Source organism: Nerophis ophidion, linkage group LG04 (assembly GCF_033978795.1).
Source record: "Nerophis ophidion isolate RoL-2023_Sa linkage group LG04, RoL_Noph_v1.0, whole genome shotgun sequence".
Classification (NCBI taxonomy): Eukaryota; Metazoa; Chordata; class Actinopteri; order Syngnathiformes; family Syngnathidae; genus Nerophis; species Nerophis ophidion.
The window spans coordinates 14987065-14999614 of NC_084614.1; the positions used below are offsets into that span (position 1 = coordinate 14987065).

General features: G+C 38.6%; 1 protein-coding gene and 1 long non-coding RNA gene across 3 annotated transcripts in view; both read right to left on the minus strand.

The window, feature by feature from the left end:
- triqk (triple QxxK/R motif containing) overlaps positions 1 to 4816 on the minus strand; it is a 43397-nt gene extending 38581 nt beyond the window's left edge. Inside the window, exon 1 of the mRNA XM_061897187.1 lies at positions 4775 to 4816. The gene's annotated coding sequence lies outside the window, so the exon portion shown is untranslated. The remainder of the gene's footprint in view (positions 1 to 4774) is intronic.
- Positions 4817 to 5211: 395 nt separating this feature from the next.
- LOC133550524 (uncharacterized) overlaps positions 5212 to 12550 on the minus strand; it is a 58241-nt gene continuing 50902 nt past the window's right edge. For both annotated transcript variants that reach the window (XR_009806290.1, XR_009806291.1), the window contains one exon: positions 5212 to 5593. This is a non-coding gene — a long non-coding RNA (uncharacterized LOC133550524). The remainder of the gene's footprint in view (positions 5594 to 12550) is intronic.

A 12550-nucleotide genomic window follows, 5' to 3' on the forward strand; every position in this document is an offset into this window, starting at 1 on the left:
GGTCTGCTGGGAACGTCTGGCAGAGTGTCCTGTCAGACAAAGTTTCAATTCCCACCTCCGGAAGAACTTCGAACATGTCACGAGGGAGGTGCTGGACATTGAGTCCGAGTGGACCATGTTCCGCACCTCTATTGTCGAGGCGGCTGATTGGAGCTGTGGCCGCAAGGTAGTTGGTGCCTGACGGGGCGGCAATCCTAAAACCCCTTGGTGGACACCAGCGGTGAGGGATGCCGTCAAGCTGAAGAAGGAGTCCTACCGGGGGAGCAGTGCACTGTCAACACCGTGTATGGTGCGGATGGTATTCTGCTGACCTCGACTGCAGATGTTGTGGATAGGTGGAAGGAATATTTTGAAGACCTCCTCAATCCCACTAACACGTCTTCCTATGAGGAAGCAGAGCCTGGGGAATCTGTGGTGGACTCTCCTATTTCTGGGGATGAGGTCGCTGAGGTAGTTAAAAAGCTCCTCGGTGGCAAGGCCCCAGGGGTGGATGAGGTCCGCCCGGAGTTCCTTAAGGCTCTGGATGCCGTGGGGCTGTCTTGGTTGAGAAGACTCTGAAGCATCGCGTGGACATCGGGGGCGGTACCTCTGGATTGGCAGACCGGGGAGGTGGTTCCTCTCTTTAAGAAGGGGGACCGGAGGGTGTGTTCCAACTATCGTGGGATCACACTCCTCAGCCTTACCGGTAAGGTTTATTCAGGTGTACTGGAGAGGAGGCTACGCCGGATAGTCGAACCTCGGATTCAGGGGGAACAGTGTGGTTTTCGTCCTGGTCGTGGAACTGTGGACCAGCTCTATACTCTCCGCAGGGTTCTTGAGGGTGCATGGGAGTTTGCCCAACCAGTCTACATGTGCTTTGTGGACTTGGAGAAGGCATTCGACCGTGTCCCTCGGGAAGTCCTGTGGGGAGTGCTCAGAGAGTATGGGGTATCGGACTGTCTTATTGTGGCGGTCCGCTCCCTGTACGATCAGTGCCAGAGCTTGGTCCGCATTGCCGGCAGTAAGTCGAACACATTTCCAGTGAGGGTTGGACTCTGCCAAGGCGGTCCTTTGTCACCGATTCTGTTCATAACTTTTATGGACAGAATTTTTAGGCGCAGTCAAGGCGTTAAGGGGTTCCGGTTTGGTGACCGCAGGATTAGGTCTCTGCTTTTTGCAGATGATGTGGTCCTGATGGCTTCATCTGACTGGGATCTTCAGCTCTCACTGGATCGGTTTGCAGCCGAGTGTGAAGCGACCGGAATGAGAATCAGCACCTCCAAGTCCGAGTCCATGGTTCTCGCCCGGAAAAGGGTGGAATGCCATCTCCGGGTTGGGGAGGAGACCCTGCCCCAAGTGGAGGAGTTCAAGTACCTAGGAGTCTTGTTCACGAGTGGGGAAAGAGTGGATCGTGAGATCGACAGGCGGATCGAGGTGACGTCTTCAGTAATGCGGACGTTGTACCGATCCGTTGTAGTGAAGAAGGAGCTGAGCCGGAAGGCAAAGCTCTCAATTTACCGGTTGATCTACGTTCCCATCCTCACCTATGGTCATGAGCTTTGGGTCATGACCGAAAGGATAAGAACACGGGTACAAGCGACCGAAATGAGTTTCCTCCGCCGTGTGGCGGGGCTCTCCCTTAGAGATAGGGTGAGAAGCTCTGCCATCCGGGAGGAACTCAAAGTAAAGCCGCTGCTCCTTCACATCGAGCGGACCCAGATGAGGTGGTTCGGGCATCTGGTCAGGATGCCACCCGAACGCCTCCCTAGGGAGGTGTTTAGGGCACGTCCAACCGGTAGGAGGCCACGGGGAAGACCCAGGACACGTTGGGAAGACTATGTCTCCCGGCTGGCCTGGGAACGCCTCGGGATCCCCCGGGAAGAGCTAGACGAAGTGGCTGGGGAGAGGGAGGTCTGGGTTTCCCTGCTTAGGCTGTTGCCCCCGCGACCCGACCGCGGATAAGCGGAAGAAGATGGATGGATGGATGGATATGCTACATTGTAATCACATTACATTTTGTTAGATTAGATTACACTATGTTACATTACATTGTTATACAATATTATGTACTATATCTAATTCTATATTGTAGTTTATTACACTGTTATTTTATACACTGTACTATATTACACCATATAATAGTGTATTATATTACAGTATAGCATATTATATTATAACATATTACATTATATTATAAATTATTATATTATATATCATATCAGATTGTTATATCAAACTATGTTATATTATATGATTAAATATTATATATACTGTATTATATTATATTAAATTACACAGTATTATATATTATATGCTATATTATATAATACTATAAAGCTGTTATACCTAATAATTATGTAACATCTTGTATGTTGATGACACCCAACTCTACATGCCCCTAAAGCTGACCAACACGCCGGATTGTAGTCAGCTGAAGGCGTGTCTTAATGAAATTAAACAATGGATGTCCGCTAACTTTTTGCAACTCAACGCCAAAAAAACGGAAATGCTGATTATCGGTCCTGCTAGACACCGACCTCTATTTAATAATACAACTCTAACATTTGACAACCAAACAATTAAACAAGGCGACACGGTAAAGAATCTGGGTATTATCTTCGACCCAACTCTCTCCTTTGAGTCACACATTAAAAGCGTTACTAAAACGGCCTTCTTTCATCTCCGTAATATCGCTAAAATTCGCTCCATTTTGTCCACTAAAGACGCTGAGATCGTTATCCATGCGTTTGTTACGTCTCGTCTCGAATACTGTAACATATTATTTTCGGGTCTCCCCATGTCTAGCATTAAAAGATTACAGTTGGTACAAAATGCGGCTGCTAGACTTTTGACAAGAACAAGAAAGTTTGATCACATTACGCCTGTACTGGCTCACCTGCACTGGCTTCCTGTGCACTTAAGATGTGACTTTAAGGTTTTACTACTTACGTATAAAATACTACACGGTCTAGCTCCATCCTATCTTGCCGATTGTATTGTACCATATGTCCCGGCAAGAAATCTGCGTTCAAAGGACTCCGGCTTATTAGTGATTCCCAAAGCCCAAAAAAAGTCTGCGGGCTATAGAGCGTTTTCATTTCGGGGTCCAGTACTCTGGAATGCCCTCCCGGTAACAGTTCGAGATGCTACCTCAGTAGAAGCATTTAAGTCTCACCTTAAAACTCATTTGTATACTCTAGCCTTTAAATAGACTCCCTTTTTAGACCAGTTGATCTGCCGTTTCTTTTCTTTTTCTCCTATCTCCCACTCTCCCTTGTGGAGGGGGTCCGGTCCGGTCCGATCCGGTGGCCATGTACTGCTTGCCTGTGTATCGCCTGGGGACATCTCTGCGCTGCTGATCCGCCTCCGCTTGGGATGGTTTCCTGCTGGCTCCGCTGTGAACGGGACTCTCGCTGCTGTGTTGGATCCGCTTTGGACTGGACTCTCGCGACTGTGTTGGATCCAATATGGATTTAACTTTCACAGTATCATGTTAGACCCGCTCGACATCCATTGCTTTCGTCCTCTCCAAGGTTCTCATAGTCATCATTGTCACCGACGTCCCACTGGGTGTGAGTTTTCCTTGCCCTTATGTGGGCCTACCGAGGATGTGGTAGTGGTTTGTGTTGTAGTTTGTGCAGCCCTTTGAGACAATAGTGATTTAGGGCTATATAAGTAAACATTGATTGATTGATTGATTGATTGATGTGCTTTTCCGTCCAATAATGGTTTATAAAAAATCTGTGAATCATTCATTCGGTTTTTCCAATTGAAACCAGCACAAAAACTGTAATAATCTTATATTATACCATATACCACATTGTATATATGTATTATATTAAACTATATTATATTATTGCCCCTGCAACCCTGAGAAAGACAAGCGGTAGATAATGGATCAATTATATTGTACTAGATTATATTATATTATATTTTGTTACATTACATTATACTATGTTGTATGACATTACATTATATTATGTCATACAATATTATAAATTATACTGTATTTTATTATTTTATATACTGTATTATATTATACCATATAATACTGTAATATAAAACAGTGTATTAGATTAGTTCATATCATTACATTAAATTATTTTATATATCAGATTATATTGTAGTATATCAAACTATGTTATATCATGATGAAATATATTATATTACATTATATGGTATTAAATATGATACTATATACTATATCATATATTGTATTTTATTATGCTATATTATTTGATGTACTGTATTATATTATACCATATAATACTGTATTATAATACAGTATATTAAATTATATCATTACATTAAATTATACATTATTTTATATACTATATCAGATTATATTGTATTATATATACTATGTTATATCATATATGATGAAACATATTGTATATTGTATTATATTACATTATATGGTATTAAGTATGCTATATGATATTATGCTATATTATATTACATTATATTACACTACATTATATTACAGTATACTATATTTTTAAAATGTTGAATTTCAAATTTTCAAAATTGTAATTATATTGTACTATATTATACTATCTTACATTATATTTTATTAGATCAGATTATACTATGTTATAATACAGTATACTATATTATACACTATATACTATATCATTATATATTATATTGTATTACACTATATTTTTATATACTGTATTATATCATACTATATAATACTGTATTATATTACAGTATATTAGATTAGATTATATAATTACATTAAATTATAAATAATTTTATATACTACATCCGATTATATTGTTTTTTATCATACCTGCGATGAGATGGCGACTTGCCCAGGGTGTACCACGCCTTCCGCCCGAATGCAGCTGAAAGGGACAAGCGGTGGGAAATGGATGGATGGAGAAATATATTATATAGTGTATTATATTATATTACATTATATGGTAATAAAAATGATATGCTATATTATATTACATTATACTATATTGTATTCCATTATACTACAGTATACTATATTATATTGCATTAGAATGTATTTTTTCAATACTTGGTGGTAACATTAAGTACACTTGAGCAGTAAAGACATCCCACACACGATTCCTACTGTACATGTACAGTGTCATAGTTTAATAGATGTGTACATTCCCCTTTTTCGTTCTGCGAGCATGTTTTATAATATTTCGACCTATCTGCAGCATAGAAAAATACTAGAAAAACAATCCAAACTAGTCATTGGCTTTGAAATATTAATATAAATATTAAAATTATAATATTTTTATAATAAAGTTATTGAATTTCACCACGTTAAACTGGTGTACCTAATAATATGTCCGGTCAGTGTTTATTTGAAATTGAAATTTTCATGAAAAGGTTATTCGCAGCATCAACAACAAACACATTTTATGCACATCTCATTATTAGTATTATTAGTAGTAGTATAAAGAGCAGCATCTTTGCAACACTGTGGGGGCGTACCTAATGTTTTGGCCTGCTGAGGTTTCCTTGGCGGCCAAGTGAAAGCCTGTCCACAAACACGTCCAGAACATGCTGTCCAAACATGGCCTTCAAGCGCAGTGTGCCGTCAACTTAATGCACCAGTCAGCCATTTTTCTTCAATGTGATTCATTTGCTGCTGAGCCAAACAAAAGATGTGTCACATTTTCAACGACAATTTGACGTATATCATCACTGTATAGGAACTCTGCAGTTTTTAGGAATCTACTAGCACTAGCCAAAGATCCTCTATGTTATTTTTTGTTAGTTATTGGACTTTTTTAGCTCCTGTTTGCGCTCCCTTGTTTTGTTTGGTTACCATGTCGACTTATGATCATTCTGTCATGACGGAAGGGTCGCAGCTTACTGCGAGTTTTGTTCTCCCGGGATGCAAACGGACTATTCCGGACAAGGCTTGCAGGTAGGAACATATTTATTAACTGTCTAATAATGCAAAAATATATTAGCAAACATTCAAACATGTTTTTAAATAGAAATAAATGCTAATAATTATTTCAAAGCAAGTTATCCATCAAATTGTGCAATGTAAAAGTAGAAAGAGATTTCATGGTAAAATTGCGAAATTTACTGTGTGTTTTTTTTACAGCATTTTTCTCTAAATGACAAAAAATGTACTTTTTTTTACTCTAAGAAATAGTGGTGCCGTTTTAGCGTTTACAGTAATACACCGAAAAATCTACAGTTGTTGATTGGCAATTTAAAAAAAAAAAAGGCAGATCAGGTGCCAGAATTTTACTGTAAAATTGCAGGTTTTTTAAATTTATAGTAAAAAAACAATACAAAAGTAAATTTTTACAGTAAAAATCTGTCTGCCTTTTTTTACTGTAATAAACTGTGGTGCCATTATGGCATTTACAGTAATAGCAAAAAATCTACAGTTGTTGATTTGCGGTAAAACAAAACAAACAAAAACAAAACAATCTGGCAGCTCAGATGCCAACATTTTACTGTAAAATTGCATTTATTTTAAATTTACAGTAAAAAAAACAAATGTAAATTTTACAGTAAAATTCTGGCTGCCTTTTTTTACTGTAATAAATTGTGGCGCCGTAATGGCATTTACAGTAATAAAGCGAAAAATCCACAGTTGTTGATTTGCGGTAAAAAAAAAAAAAAAACAAACAAAAAAAAACTGGCAGTTCATGTGCCAAAATTTTACTGTAAAATTGCAGGGTTTTTTTCCATCCATCCATTTTCTACCGCTTATTCCCTTTTGGGGTTGCGGGGGCCGCTGGCGCCTATCTCAGCTACAATCGGGCGGAAGGCAGGGTATACCCTGGACAAGTCGCCACCTCATCGCAGGGCCAACACAGATTTTTTATTCAAAATAAAAAAATGTTAATTTTACAGTAAATTTCTGTCTGCCTTTTTTTACTGTAATAAACTGTGGTGCTGTTTTGGCATTTACAGTTAATTATACACCGAAAAATCTACACTTTGTGAAAAAACAAAAAACAAAACAAAAAAAACTGGCAGCTCGGGTGCCAAAACTTTACTGAAAAAAATTGCACTTTTTTATGTAGGGTAAAGAAACAAATGCAAATTTTACAGTAAAATTCTGGCTGCCTTTTTATTACTGTAATAAACTGTGGTGCTGTTACGGCATTTTCAGAAATACACCGAAAAATCTACACCTGTTGATTTATAGTAAAAAAAAAAAAAAAAAAAAAAAAAAATTGGCAGTCCAAGTGCCAAAACTTTACTGTAAAATTGCAGTTTTTTTCATTAACAGTAAAAAAAAAAAGTAAATTTTAGAGTAAAATTATGGCTGCCTTTTTTTACTGTAATAAACTGCGGTGCTGTTATGGCATTTACAGTAATACACCAAGAAATCTACACTTGTTGATTTACGGTTAAAAAAAAAAAAAATCTTGTAGCTCATGTGCCAAAATTTTACTGTAAAATTGCAGCTTTTTTTTATTCACAATAAAAAACAAAATGTAAATTTTACAGTAAAATCGTGGCTGCCTTTCTTTACTGTAGTAAACTGTGGTGCCGCTATGGCATTTACAGTAATACACCGAAAAATCTACACTTGTTAATTTGTGGGGGGAAAAACAACAAAAAAAACTGGCAGCTCATTTGCCAAAATTTTACTGTAAAATTTATATTTGTTTTTTTTACTGTGAATTTAAAAAAAAAATGCAATTTTACAGTAAAATTTCTCGTTGCCTTTTTTACCATTAAGAACAGCAGTACTGTTTCCCCATATACAGTAACATACAGTACATTTTGAGGTGAAATTATTGCAACTTACCATATATTTTTTTAACATTTTAGTTAAAAAAAAAAAAAAACTATTAATAAAAGGCATTAAAAAAATGGTATAATAATAGTACTCACTGTTCAAAGCGGCCCTCTTTGACACCTCCGTAGTACATGATATACAGTATGCCCACCGGACTCTTTATTAGGCACAGCAGTTAAATTCATAAATTCTGCCTTTAAAGAGAAAATATTGCTGATTTGGACTACTTCCAATATTTGAGTCAGCAGCGGGAGTCGGGGAATGTGCCAGAAAACATTTGGCAGTACGATGCTGCACACTTGCATGCCGAGTGATAACAACGACAACAATAAACATGCTTTTTTCATCAAAAATCACCAGTTATTTCCTAATTTCTAATTAGACCGATGTGATTCCCGCTCAGCGGCGCTGGCGTGGGAGGTGATAGGCAGAGATCCTTGGCCACGCCCCTGACCCCCCCTCCTTAGAGTGAGGATGATGAAGGTCTGCACGGAAAGGACAGGGAGAGCCGGAAAGAGGACAACTGGGAAGAAGTCCGTGTTTAGTAAAGCAGCCGCAACTCTTGTTTGACTCAAGTTATGAAATCAAATGTTGGCCCTGCGATGAGGTGGCGACTTGTCCAGGGTGTACCCCGCCTTCCGCACGATTGTAGCTGAGATAGGCCCCAGCGCCCCCCGCGACCCCGTAAGGGACAAGCGGTAGGAAATGGATGGATGGATGGATGGATGAAATCAAATGTGGATGAATATTTATTCTATTGTTTCTGGACAATCTATCAAAATGGAACATAATCGCTACAACAACACTAGAAACAACTACATTCGCCACAACTACACTTGCTACAACTACACATGTTACAACTACACCCGCAACAACTACACTTGCTACAACTACACAAGTTACAACTACACTTGCTACAACTACACATGTTACAGCTACAACCACAACAACTACACTTGCTACAACAACACATGTTACAACTACACCCGCAACAACTACACTTGTTACAACTACAACGACTACACATGTTACAACTACACCCGCAACATCTACACTTGCTACAACTACACATGTTACAACTACACCTGCAACAACTACACTTGTTACAACTACGACTACACATGTTACAACTACACCCGCAACAACTACACTTGCTACAACTACACATGTTACAACTACACTTGCTACAACTACACATGTTACAGCTACAACCACAACAACTACACTTGCTACAACTACACATGTTACAACTACACCCGCAACAACTACACTTGCTACAACTACACATGTTACAACTACACCCGCAACAACTACACTTGTTACAACTACACCTGCAACAACTACACTTGTTACAACTACACCTGCAACAACTACAATTGCAACAACTACACTTGCTACAACTACACATGTTACAACTACACTCGCAACAACTACACTTTTTACAACTACACCCGCAACAACTACACTTGCTACAACTACACCTGCAACAACTACACTTGTTACAACTACACCTGCAACAACTACACTTGTTACAACTACACCTGCAACAACTACACTTGTTACAACTACACCTGCAACAACTACAATTGCAACAACTACACATGTTACAACTACACCCGCAACAACTACACTTGTTACAGCTACAACCACAACAACTACACTTGCTACAACTACACCCGCAACAACTACACTTGTTACAACTACAACGACTACACATGTTACAACTACACCCGCAACAACTACACTTGCTACAACTACACCCGCAACAACTACACATGTTACACAACTACACATGTTAAAACTACACCCGCAACAACTACACATGTTACAATTACACCCGCAACAACTACACTTGCTACAACTACACCCGGAACAACTACACATGTTACACAACTACACATGTTAAAACTACACCCGCAACAACTATACATGTCACAATTACACCCGCAACAACTGCACTTGTTACAATTGCACTCACCACAACTACACTTGTTAAAACTACACCCGGAACAACTACACTTGTTACAACTACACCCGCAACAACTACACTTGTTACAACTACACCCGCAACAACTACACTTGTTACAACTACACGTTACATCTACACCCGCAACAACTACACTTGTTACAACTACACCCACAACAACTGCACTTGTTACAATTACACTCACCACAACTACACGTGTTACAACTACACCCGCAACAACTACACTTGCTACAATTACACCCACAACAACTGCACTTGTTACAATTACACTCACCACAACTACACTTTTTACAAAGACACGCACAACAACTGCACTTGTTACAATTACACTCACCACAACTCCACTTATTATAATTACACCCGCAACAACTACACATGTTACAATTACACCCACAACAACTACACTTGCTACAATTACCCCCACAACAACTGCACTTGTTACAATTACACTCACCACAACTACACTTGTTACAACTACACTTTTTACAAAGACACGCACAACTGCACTTGTTACAATTACACTCATCACAACTCCACTTATTATAATTACACCCGCAACAACTACACTTGTTACAATTACACCCACAACAACTACACCTGTTACATTACACTCGCAACAACCACACTTGTTACAATTACACTCACAACAACTACACTTGTTATAATTACACCCACAACAACTACACTTGTTACAATTACATGCGCACCAACTACACTTGTTACATTTATACTCACCACAACTGTACTTGTTACAATTACACTTGCAACAACTACACTTGTTACAATTACACTTGCAACAACTACACTTGTTACAATTACACCCGCAACAACTACTCTGCTTGGCAAAGAAGAAATGCTCACTAACACAGATTTAGACAGATTTGTGAACATTATTTCAGAGGGATAGGTCTTTTGTGTGCATATAGTAAAACTTTTACTTCTTTGAGCGGAAAAATGGGAGCAAAAACAAATGTGTTTGAGTGTAGGTGTTACATGCATGCTAACATGTCTTACACATGTACTACATAAATATACACACCGCACAAAAAGGCACGCACACACATTGTGTTGAAAAGGTGTAAGGAGTGAAATAGTTGGTGGTTGGCAGGACGTCTCCAATCAACCCCAAGTGTGTAATTAGTGGTTGGGGGAAGACAAGAGGACGTGAGAGTGAAGGACTAATTGAAATCAGCATAACAAATGCCATTTTATTCATAAGAGAAAATGTGAATTATTAATTTCACCCCCGACCGTTTGACAGTTTTCACTTTGATTTGTTTGAACTTAGCGTGATTATGGAGCCACGCGGCGTCAAAGAACGACTTTAAAAAAAATGTATTTTACACGTTTTGTCAATACCTTTTGAGGTTGTTGTTAGCATTATGTGAATGGACAAACACATTTGAAAATACATACATACTATTTGTACATGTGAGTGGACAAACACGGCTAAACACACTCTGCAGACGCGAATGGACAGAACCCTTAAAATATATACTAGATGAGTATGTGAATGGACGGACAAGTGTTAATGTGTGTGTGAAAGGACCTGTTTATAGTGTGTTTAAGTTACACCATGTGAGTTAGCCGTGTGTATGTTTTTTTTAAAGCGTTTAGACTGTACGCATGTGTGAAAGGACAAACATGTCTATGAGTGTACTGTATGTGAATGGACAGACAAGTGTTTGTGTGTGTGAAAGGACCTGTTTAGAGTGTGTTTAAGTTACACCATGTGTGGTAGCAGTGTGTGCTTTTTTTTTACCAGTGTTTAGACTGTACGCATGTTTGAAAGGACAAACATGTCTATGAGTGTACTGTATGTGAAAGGACAGACAAGTGATAATGTGTGTGTGAAAGGACCTGTTTATAGTGTGTTCAACTTACACCCTGTGCGTTAGCCGTGTGTGCGTTTTTTTTAAAAAGCGTTTAGACTGTACGCATGTCTGAAAGGACAAACATGTCTATGAGTGTACTGTATGTAAATGGACAGACAAGTGTTTGTGTGTGTGAAAGGACCTGTTTATAGTGAGTTGAAGTTACAATATGTGTGTTAGCTGTCTGTGCGTTTTTTAACAGTGTTTATACTGTACGCATGTGTGAAAAGACAAACATGTCTATGAGTGTACTGTATGTGAATGAACAGACAAATGTTAGTGTGTGAAAGGACCTGTTTATAGTGTTTTTAAGTTACACCTTGTGTATTAGACGTGTGTGCATTTTTTAACAGTGTTTAGAGTGTACGCATGTGTGAAAAGACAAACATGTCTATGCTGTATATGAATGGACAGACATACAGCCATGTTTATGGTATACGTTTACATGTGAACGGACAGACAGATGTTTACTTGTGTGTGCGTGTGTGAAAGGACAGGAATGTCTTTATTATACAAGTATACTGTTTGAGAATGGAGAGACATACAGGTATGTTAAAGTTGGATTACTGTATATGTGTATAGACAAACAGATGTTTGCCATATTTTTGCACATGAAGGCACAGCCACATTGATGTGTGTGAAAGGACATTTTTAAAGAGACAGGGGCTAGCCTTGTATGCGTTTTTGAAGGGACATCCATCTACATTGTGCGCATGTGTGAAAGGACAGACATGTCTCTGTTATGAGTGTGCTATATGTGAATGGACAGACATACAGGTATGATAAGGTTGGACAACTGAATCTATATATGTGTTTGGACTAACAAATGCTTGCTTTATTTGTGTGTATGAAAGGACAGTCATTTTAATGTTATATGAGTATGTGTGAATTGACAGACATATGTTTATGTGTTTATGTGTGTGTGAAAAGACAGACTTGTCTATGCTATGAGTGTGCTGTATG